This window comes from Prorops nasuta, unplaced genomic scaffold, assembly GCF_024137725.1.
Source record: "Prorops nasuta isolate Cenicafe-Biocafe unplaced genomic scaffold, Cenicafe_Pnas_1.2 PNAS00011, whole genome shotgun sequence".
Lineage (NCBI taxonomy): Eukaryota > Metazoa > Arthropoda > Insecta > Hymenoptera > Bethylidae > Prorops > Prorops nasuta.
Window position 1 is genome coordinate 6,645,305 of NW_027116808.1, and position 12,182 is coordinate 6,657,486.

General features: G+C 36.0%; 1 pseudogene; it reads right to left on the minus strand.

Moving 5' to 3' along the window:
• Positions 1 to 229: 229 nt before the first annotated feature.
• On the minus strand, positions 230 to 10,948 carry LOC136777307 (uncharacterized; annotated as a pseudogene).
• Positions 10,949 to 12,182: the final 1,234 nt, after the last annotated feature.

Sequence of the window (12,182 nt, forward strand, 5' to 3'; positions counted from 1 at the left end):
AATCTTTGTTATGTGTGAATATATTTTATCATATTCAATTACGAAACTAATAAAATAAGAATTATATGGTTAATTTTATATATCATTCATGTACTAAATTTTGTACAAAAAAATAAATACATTTTATTTTTTTTTTATTTTTTTAACACAAAAATATATAGTTTGCAACATAACGAAGACATACAAAGTAAGCAATTTGTTTAATAATCACGATAATATTTTGATTGCTTTATGTTGAAGGAAACAACTCTCTGAATAGCTGCATTCGTCGATCTGCAGGATCATTTTGTAAACTAGATTCATCACTATCTACATCGATAAAATTATTGTCATTGTACTCTTCAAAATTATAATTATCATTACCTAAAATGCAAAGATTATGTAAGACACATGCTGCCACTACACTGTTAGTTACGAAACCTATTTTACGATAATCCGTAAAAAACTTTAACCGGTGAAAGCGACCTTTTAATAAACCAAATGCTTTTTCAACAACAATTCGTGTAGAAGAATGCATGTAATTAAATTGGTGCTGTTCTGCTGTTAAGTGTCCATTATCTTTAAAGGGTGGTACGATCCAGGATAATGATGGGTATGCTGAATCGCCTAATAAAAATGTTTTTTCAGGAAATATTATACTTTGTTCCATATTAGCTGTTTCATATAAAGAAGATCTCCTAAAAACACGAGCATCATGAAGAGAGCCTGGTTCGCCACAGTAAATATTTCTAAAACGCATATCGGAATCTACTATTGCTTGTAAATTTATTGAGAAATATTTTTTACGATTGCATTAGGATCGTGCATCAACAGATGGTTTAAGAATTGCAATGTGAGTCGAATCTATCGCTCCTAGAACATTTCTTAATCCCTGTTTAATTCTAAATCTGTGGCAGATTAATGGAACTTCTTGTTCTAGTGGCCAAGTTATAGTTTCATCAGCTTTTGTAATGAGCCAAGCTACAACTCTGCGCAGAACTCGAAATACACATGATACCGATATATCAAATCTTTCGGATAAAGTTCTTAGCGGTTCTGTATTTGAAATATACCACAAGAAAATATAAAAAGTAGTGTAGCAATGCGGTTCCGATGACAGGGAGTGGGGGTAGCTGTTTTGTGGTGTGGAAGGGGGATGGGTGGGGATAAGACTCTCTTAGTATGGTAGTGGTGGGGATGAGGAAGGAAAGGGTCTTATAGTGGGATCGAGTTTGGTTAGGGAGGGAGGGGGTATTTTTCACCCTATGTCACAAATGGAAGGTCTTATAGTGGGACCGAGTTTCGTTAGGGAGGGGTATTTTTCACCCTATGTCACAGTTGGAAGGTCTTATAGTGGGACCGAGTTTGGTTAGGGAGGGGGTATTTTTCACCCTATGGTACCGTTGGTTAGTTATCCTACGGGGACCCTAGTTGAGGGAAGGTTTTTTCACCCTTCGAAGTCGATGGTTAGTTACCTTACGTAGCCTAACTATTTCCGACTCTGCTACACAGATAAACTAGCTTGAGTTAATTGCTAGTTCCAGTAGTCAACATTAGGTGACTGCCTTCCTTAATATTCTTTCGCGCTAATGGTATTTTAATATTACGTAATTACACACACGGGTGAACTAGTTCAATTTAATTGATAGTACCAGTAATTGCCGCTAGGTGGCTACCGCAATCTCCCCTTTTCGCGTTAGTTAAATTGTAGATAGGTATTGTGATAAGTTGCTGATATCGTGCAAGGAATTAACTTTCCATCGAGCATGGAATTATAACTTTGCATGGTTTTAACTAAACCGATGCAAAGAATAACAAAATATCCTTTAAATGAAAGGATAGAATTTTAATAGTCTCCCCTATTGGGGAGAATAACAATTTAACATCAATTTCAGGAATATTAACATTTTTGTTAGGACAACTTATTTAGTCCTAGCTCTTACTACACCCCAGGTCAGGTTCACCCTTTGCATGGAGGCTTTCCATCGATTTGGGGAGAATAATAATTTAATATCAATTTCAGGAATATTAATATTTTGATAGGACAACTTATTGAGTCCTAGCTCTTATAAAACTTTAGATATTGAATAAAAAACTGTTCTAAGAATTTTTATAGCCTACCTTTAAGATTATCCCAACCTAAGTTATGCCATTTCTCCCGGACTTATCTTCTAGCCATTTTTTTTAGCTTTTTCAGGTAAGCATACCATACTTATCCATCTAACAAGCAGGCTAGGCTTTAGAAAGGGAAAGAGTTGTCAGAGCACTTCAGTTTTTTTGAAGGGTAAAGCAAAACATAACTTTTACCTAAACATTAAGAAGCTGTATTGGCACCATTCTAGCGATTGGAGAACTGATTGCTGAGTGTGCTGATATCTTCTAGAATGGATATGCTCGAGTACCTGACGCCTGAGATCGTGTCATGACTTGTTACTTGATTTATGACCTTTTAGATCCTCGATTTTTTCATATTCTCTCAATTTTTTATATGCCTAGCTATCGAGAGGAATGTGCTCGTAAATTTTACCGTTTTACTTAAGAAAAGTCTGCAACACGTTTGTACAATTAAAAGAATTCTGGAGAAACCACTGGTAACGTGTCATGACCTGTTTGACGCAAATTTTCCCCAGTTCACTTTTGAAAAGTCTACAACATGATTATGCAATTAAAAGAATTCAGGAGAAACCGCTTGTAACGTGTTACGACTTGTTTGACGCAAATTTCGTAGGCGGGCAAGAATACACACCACCCAAATATTAACTTCCAATTAGAATGCATCTCATCCCTTCCACCATTTTTTAAAACCAATGTTGTTAGCAATCGGGAAATTTCAGTCAGCCAGTTTTCATTAGAAGCTTCAAGGAGGTGAAAGATCCAGTGCAAAGCTATATTCCGAATATTTTCCTTGCTATACCACAGAAACTCTTTTTGGGTGGTAAGAATTATTCTTTTATAATTCTGTTTTCTTGCTATTCTATTTCAATGTTTTTTCTTTTCTCAATTTCTGTTTTTTTTTCACAGAAAAATGGATTTAACCAAGATCAATGCACTTGCAAGTGTAACTTACAAACCTAAGACTTTCGTAAAGCTGAATACTTTTGAGGAGAATAAGGAGTATCAAATCACTGAATTAGTGAAAATTAAGACCAAATATGGAGAGAAATTAATAGCGAAGCTGGTTACAGACGAATGGTTCTTCCTACCCTCAAGGATGATGAAATTACTGGAGTCGCCTGAACCAATCAAAGAACATCAAAATTCTGCATCAGCGAATACATTAAAAATCTTATATGTTGGAGGACGATACAATAATTTAGAATTTAAAGTTAACCAATGATAATCATAACATAAATTTTGGAAATATTTGTAAGGAATGTTTTTAAGGAATGACATCAATAAATGTTTATTATATCTTATTTATTTATTTTTTCTTTATCCCTCACTACATTAGTAAGATACATATAAATCTAGTCTATTAACTTACATTTCTAACAATACTAGTAAGCGCGTTATATTCAACAATTTTATCATGTATAATTAAACAAAACGCAGTAGTATTACTTGGAATATTTCTAGTACAATCAATCTCGATTTTAACGTCAACAGTGCCCTATTTTATAGATTCATTTTGATGCGAACAATCGATGACGAAGAGAGGACCGTATTCCACAAAGTTTTTGTAATTAAGCATTGGTTTCGACTGTTTTTCTCCTGCATAATATGAATGGATAAATTTAACATACATATCATATAGTACAGAATAACGGGTTTTTTCGTTATCACTATCAATTCGGTCATATGGATAAAATTCTGAATTCAGATAGACTTTAACATCACGAACAGAATTGTCATTGAATCTAAGCACCTCCATATGCTGCGTACTCTTCTTATTTTGTCTAAATGCTAGTATAACATATCGATGTTTCTCCAATTGTGTTGCAGCTTTTACGGCCCATGTATGCCTCTGTGTTTCAGGTAGAAGTGGATATTCGTAGAGTTCCCAGGAACGAAAAGCCATGGTTAGAATTTTGTTTTGCTCAATCAAACGTAGAAATTTAAGTTTTGTATAATCATTCAGTGATACATGAGGAATCCTCCACTGCACTTTTTGCAAATCAATTTTGGAGTTGATGATTTTTCTCGAAGAATGTAGTGAATTTATATCATCACGTGCTCGAATAAGAACGAGTTCATGACGTGCATTTATTATAACTTTTCTGTAGTCTTCAGAAAAACCCAACAGCATTTGCAATGTTACACAAAAGTTGAAATGATTCGTAGACCTGTGATCTGTTAGAAACCATCCTGAATGACGTAGACTTGTACTTTCCTCAGCAGTTAAGGAGATGAGATTCTTCATGGAGCTAGTAATACCCACATTCTTACAACGATCAATCTCAATACCATTCAATTCATAACGAATTTCATCAAACAAGAATGCCATGGAATTACAGTCAAGTCCTACGACATCTTGGGCTGCTGCATCCGGAGCACGGGTTCCAACGATTATCTTTCCCTCAATGTAAAGATAACTTTCACAGGATAGAAGAATTAAATCTTGCTGTTGTATAGGAATTCAAATTTCATCACTATTTCCCAATGATGCATTTGCATAAGGATTGTAAGCATGCATTTCCATTTTAGTGATGCGATTGTCTAACACCGGTTGAGCGGTTACATCTAATGGATGCATTTTTATTTCTAACGTTGAAATCCAGTGATTGTAGAAAGGCGATATTTCTTCTTGTTAATGATGCTCCAACGTTACCTTCGCTCAATGTATTTTGTCCTCCAGCGTTACCTTCACTCAATGTATTCTGTCCTGCTGCAGCAGTAGCAGTTGGACTGATAGGCTCATCGAGTATCGGTGATTTATAAGTATTCTTGTAAATCAGCATTTTCTAATATGTAAACGAATTGTGATTTCTTCACCTCCGAAATTTACTATACGATCTTCCTGATCGAGAATACGCAAGGTGAGACGGTCAATTACTTTCGCAATGACTGGCAAGTAAATGACGTTCTTCGGTGTTTCTGCGATTTTATAACCTGGCGGAACACTCGGAAAAAATTCATGTATAACATGTCGAGGTCTACCGTTTGTGTACGCACCAACTGTAATGTTGCATTCAATTCGTAGAATATTTACTCTTATAATATTTACGGGCTCGTCTGATTCAGCTAGTGTGTTCGGTGGAATAACACGATCTGATGAAAAACCCAACAAAGAGCCTATATTGTTAGGTTGTGTAAAATCAATCTGATATTTACACTTTATTTCACTTTTTAATGTATTATTATTAGCACGTAGAACAATTACTTCTTCTTCATCACCTTCGAACATCTGAGCACGTAAAAAGTCATTTATAGCATTGAGCTCATAACAACCTGTAGGTATAGTTAGCTCCTGATCATCAACGTAAAATATATTGTTTGTCTCATCAACATTAGCGATTGAATTGAAGCTCTGAAAGTCTACGAGACCGAGTTCATATTATCCATCTCGAAGATCGATCGGGGGGAAAAAATCTGACTCCAATACCGAATCACGGCCAGAGAGTGTAAATGTTAAAGACATTGTTCACGTAGAAACTTGACACACAACTGACTGCATATGCTTGAATCATACGATTGATATTGGTCATGGTTGTAGTAGATTATAGCAGAAGGTTCAAAATATTCCACAAGTTCAATTGGAGGTTTTAAATTTCCGAAGGAATCGAAATACCTAACGTGCTTATTACGTTTAACGTAAGCGACCAAATGTGTTCCAGGACCTTGTTCGTCATCAAGATTCACAATTGCGCACTCATTGCGTTGCACATTTTGAGGTAGAGTTGTACGCATAAAGACTCCCCGAAAATGCGGTATTTCACGGCAGACGTCTGATAATTGTATATTACTAGTAGGTCCAGATTTAGGAACTCCATTTATTTTCTTTTCCTTTTCACTCCCTCTCCTATTCGGCTGTATGGTGCGAGGTATAAACCTTGTCCCCGTCTCGCTTCCATTAAGCGATTGTGTCGATGCATTTTTTCCAATTGTTTTTTGGCTGCTTTGGTGTCGTTTACAGCCTTTGCTATACCTGCCGCACCGCCAGCTAATGCACCCACCGCACTCAGCAGCGGAAGCAGTGGTAATAACCCCCTCCCCCCGTTTTATTTTAGTAAGTGACTTTTTCCTCAATAAACCACCTCGTTTTTTCGGTACACGAATTTTTCTTTTCTTCGTACTTTTTCTAGACACTCGCAGTCCTAAGCCGAGTTTCCGTTTTGTATTCATTGATGCCCAGACAGCAGTCGCTGTCGCTCGTTCACCTACGGATGAGTCACTAGCTATGATACGTTGTCGTGCACGGCGTGCAAGTACTTTATCAGCATGATGACGCGAGGGCAGGTCCTTATATACTGAATATGCGATATCATGCTCACTGCAAGCATCATCCAGAGGGTTTATTCCTCGATCACCACGTGCTAACCGTTCATGAAGGCGAGTACCTGAACCGCAATAATTGTAGCCAGGTACATGCAGCTCGAAGGGTAGTTTATTTAGCAGCTTATTGAGAAAAGATCCACAACCATAACTCATCATGCTTTCCTAACGGGTTCGTTGACACATCCAGCAATTTTTTATTGAAGGTGGTAATACATCAAAATGATCTTGATTAGGTAAATTATAATGTTCCGTACAGGCACGATATTGTTGCACTTCAGGATCTGCACGAATGTGCTCAGGCAATTTACACCAAACCAGTCGAATACTGTTTGGAAAGCGCTTCAATAGTAAAATTTTTGGAATGTATTCAAGCTGCTCAATAGTTAAATCCTCCAAACGTAGCACATCTAACATTAACAACGACATAATGAGAACTGATGAGATAATCTTCTTCAAGCCTATAAATAGCTTGCATGATCATAGAGTTTTACAGTTATGGATTTCGTAAAGCAACTACTGCACATTCGTGTCTCCAACGCCGATCACTTTATTGTCGGTGGGGGTTGTGGAGGAAGGAGTAAACGTCATGGATCCCTGCTTCCATCTACAATTCGTAGTATAATTTGCGGACCCTCGAATTGCGGTAAAACAAACGTACTGCTTAGTATCGTGGAAAGTCCTAACGATCTGAGATTTGAAAATATTTATGTATACTCAAAGTCACTTCAACAACCCAAGTATCAATACCTTGAACGGTTATTAAAAGGACTAAAAGGTATTGGATATTTTAAATTTTCAAACAATAGCGACGTTTTAAAGGTAACTGAGGCGTTACCAAATTCTATTTTCATATTTGATGATGTTGCTAACGATAAGCTGGATAATATCAGAGACTACTTCTCCATGGGTAGACATTCAAATATTGACTGCTTCTACCTCTGCCAGACTTATGCTAAAATTTCTAAACACATGATTCGTGATAATGCAAATCTTCTCATAATCTTTAAGCCAGATGGTACTAATTTAAAACATATTTATAACGATCATGTAGACACGGATATGTCATTTGAAAAATTCAATGAATTGTGTTCAAAGTGCTGGCACCATGATTATGGATTTCTAGTGATCGACAAGGATAGTACAATTCAAAATGGTAGATATCGGAAAGGTTTCGATGAGTATGCTAAGATTAAATAGTATACCGTTTACTTAAGATTGTTCAGTTTAGAGCTAAGTGTCCATCAAAAAACACACATCAAATAAACGTGGAATAAACCTAGTATAAACGTGGAAATAAGATTGAACGTGGATTGAACATGGACTGAACGTGGTTTGAACGTGGATTGAACGTGGATTGAACGTTGATTGAACGTTGATTGAATACAGCTTGAACGTGGAAAACATGGAAAGCAGAAAAATGGAAGAAAAGATGCTGCTTAAGAAGATTGCCGCGAAAAGTAAAGTAATTCGTGAAAAATATCGTGCACTCAAATCAGGAAGAGAAATGATGGAAACCAATTTAAATGAAACTTTTAAACCAATTGTTGAGCCATTGAAGAAGCTCACTGAACATAATGAGATGACCTTCGTGTCCCCGAAATATGAGTATAAACAGGAACCGCTACAGAAGACTACTGTAAGCAATAATTCTTTTATTATTCCATCGAAACGTAAAAGGACTTATCTCTCATCGACTCCACAACGTAAAGATTTCGCATACAACTCTAGAATTAAAATTCCAACCCCTTCATCTGATGATGATGAGCAAGGACATTCACGACCTAATGAAACATTATACCTTTCTCTGGAACAGGATGGGGATGAGGAGGAGGAGGGAGTGAAAGTGGAAAAGGATGTTAATGATTTAGCAATACCATCACCAATGCAAGCAGAAACTCCATCATCGCCATTGCAAAGATCCTTAGATTTAAATAGTTCTTTGTCAGAATATGGAGCAATTGGACGTAAATATAAAAAGATGTTTATCAGTAAAAATAAGGAAATAATTGATTATAATTTTGGAGTTGAACAAGATGGTAGTCTTAACAAAATGAGAATTGGAAAATGTGCTTTTAAAGTAGATCGTGGAGATTTTATTATTATTGATGAGGAGTATTATCAGGGTACTATTGGTCTATTTGAATTGATCTTCATGAAAGAGCCACATGATTATACAGAAGATGATTTAAAAACATATAAGAATATTCTTTCTCAAACTAATGTACACAGAGCAGATTACAGTAGCGAGGGAAAGCTTCGTGGGAATAAGGGTCATAAATGGAAGAAAATAATTAGTCCATTACTTCCTCCAAAGAATATTGTAAAAGGCAGCGGTTATATGTGTGTTAATGATAAACCAGTGAACTATGTACATTGGAATGATCCGAACGAATTAGTTGAACGTTTGAGACTTTTGATAGCATCATCTGCTGCAGGACATACGAATCATCATAATGAGATACAATCAATAATTGAGGAGCTTCACGAAGAACGTATTATTCTATAAAAGAGTTTACACTTTCCATATTTTCCCAGTTGATTGTGTTACTTCACAATGTCGATAAATAAATTTGGAGGTATTTCCACTACCAGTAATGTGAGAAAATATTTCCGCAAAACTGAAGATGAAACATTAAAATTTGATAAACGTATGAATGCATTTAATGCTAAGGGGAATATTATTTCAAATTTAGGATTTGATGCTACTGATGAGAAATGTGCTGTGAATATGCGTGTTCTGCTGGATAATATGAATGCTGTACGTGAGAACCTTAAAAATGAAATGCAAGAAAACAGTGATATTTTACGAAGTATTGCGTTAAGACTGGATGAAACCGAGTTAATGCTGCATGATTTTCAAGTGAAATTGAGAAATTTTATGCAGAAAAATGCTGAAGATAATGCAGATTTAAAGAAATATGCATCAATTTTCATGGAGAATCAGGCTAAAGAGGATGGTGAATCGAAGAAGCATATAATAAAGATAATGCGGAATTAAAAAAAAAAAAATAGTCCTATTTTTCATGGGGAAAATCATGCTAACGAGAATTCTTCTTGAAATAATTCGTCAAAGAGTTTTATTAGGAAAAAGAAACTTTTACTACCATCAGTGCTCGATGTACCCTTGTAAACCCAACACATACCTGAAGAGTTATGGATAGTGAAGAAAAGAAAAAATTGGTCGAAGAACTGCATGTACCTGCAAGACGGAATTTTCAACGTAGAAGAGTTATAATACGAGGCTTCAATGACCTCTGACAAGCAGATCTGGTTGATATGAAGAATTATGCTGACGGAGGTTACCACTATATTCTCACAGTTATTGATGCATTTTTGAAATTTGGATGGGCAGTAGCACTAAAAACCAAAACTGGCAAGGAAGTGACAGCCGCATTTACGAAGATTCTGAAAAGTGGCAGATGACCCAAAAATTTGCAGACAGATGATGGCAAGGAGTTTTATAATAGTGATTTCAAATCGCTTATAAAAAAACGTAGAATAAATCATTACTCAGCATACAGCGTATTGAAAGCTACGATAGTTGAGCGCTGGAATAGCACACTGAAGACTGAAATGTGGAAACGATTTACGTTGAATGGAAATTATAAGTGGCGAGGTATACTGCAGCGACTAGTTGAAGACTACAACGCAAGAAAACATCGTACTATAGGAATGCGACCAGTTGATGTGACGCCAGATCATGCTAATATGTTCCTGAATACAGTATACAATAATATAAAGATTGTTGGCCGTGCCAAGTTCAAAGTAGGTGATTTTGTACGAATCAGTAAATACAAGAATGTATTCGCAAAGGGATACACACCAAATTGGACAACTGAAATATTTGAAATTATAAAAGTGCAGAAAACAAATCCTGTTACATATTTACTTAGAGACTCTAGTGGTACTGATATATACGGAGGATTCTACGAATATGAACTTTTCAAAACTGTTAATCCTAATGTATATCTAGTGGAGAAGGTATTACGTAAGAAGGGTGATAAGGTCTTTGTGAAGTGGTTAGGATTCGATAATACACATAATTCATGGATAAATAAAGATAATATTTTGTAAAAACATTATTTATTAATAAAATTATTCAATTTAAATATAATTAATTTATTCTATAATGACCCCATTGTAGAGTCGATACAGTTCCGTGCACGATATAACGTTTATCATCATATGGGTTGAGAGCTACTTTCAGTTGTGCAATCGAATAAACATTATGCAATTTTGAGCGAATTAAAGTTGGATAGCGGACTTGTACAGTAAAATTTGTTAAACATTCCTTATAGTCCTGAAAGGTTATGTTTCTAGCAACAACGTAAGTCTTAATACCTTTAGCTTTTTTGATAATTTTATTTTGTACTTTAAATGTGTACATTTTTGATCTCAGTCCAATAAACTCTGTCATTATCTGCCCATTATTCTCATCTTTCATCAGACCAGGGACTTTTTCATTCACTAGAGGTAAATTGTACTGATTGTTGGGAGAATAATCGCTTGTATCGAATCTAGAAAGATTCTCCATCATAATAGTGTAAATATCATCACACTCAATGTAGTATATTAGACTATCCGTATCGGTATATAACGCTTTACATTTGCTACCGAACGTAGGAAGCATATAATGATAATGAAAATCATACAAACATGTTTTCGAAATATCAAGAATGCTCATACCTACGTTTATAGGCTTATCGAATTTAGCTGCTAATTTTGATAATTCAATCGCGACCAAATTCTCACTGAATATAGTGCGACTGTGAAAATTAGGCTTAGCAATCATTGCTTCAGCACCATATCTTCCCTCCCACCTACTCACGAGTCTCACATCAACTCTTTTTCTAACATTCTCCATAGTCTTACCGAACACCGCATTGTTCATTAACTTGAAAAGATTTTTCTCAAACTCATTTTTAGATGCTGCACGGAAACTAGTGTTCAGATCGATATATTTACGTAACCAGGTGGACTGCTGAAATCCTAAAACGCGATGAATGTGTTTTAAGACAATACCATTACGCATACATTGCTGTAAAGCACGATAGTGTATAACATAGCGTTCCTTATTTTCTAAAGTTGCAAGTAGCTTCTTCTGACGTGTACCCGATGGGGCATCACGTACGGGACAAAATGGAAGGTCGGAATGTTTATCGTGAAGCATGCTTGGATACTCTAAGTCAACCTCTAAAATATACCCCTCGGGTGAATCTATCGGTATATTAGAGATATCCAAATTATTAACATTTTCAATCCAGCGAAATCCGTGAGTAGGTAGCGGTTGAGACATTGCCCACCCATACAAATTATTTACGTCGTAGTACATTAAATACTTAGAAGGTTCCTCGGGATTGTAGTTTTGCATGTACCGATTGTTAGCCTTTTCATAGCGGTGCGAACATTGGCTTAAACCACCACGTATGCCCCGTTCTACGAAAAGCAGCATTTCTACGTCAGTGAAAAGTTCTAATCTTATTCCTGTATGTTTGAGCATTGCTTCCCAAGTGAAGCCTGGGAGTGTATAATAATGAGCAGGATCCAAATTATAAGTTTGCATGCAGCTATCACGAAAATTTTCGAAAACGTCAGCCAACAATAGTACATCAGTTTTCAAATTGAGATCGCTATACTCCCCAAGTGTTCGCATTTGAAATTTGGTCCATACCTCCTTAGCGTGATTATACGCACCCTCACTAATATCACTATCAGATAATCTATTGTAGAATATCTCGCGTGGAGGTAAAACAGTTTCTTCCAGACGG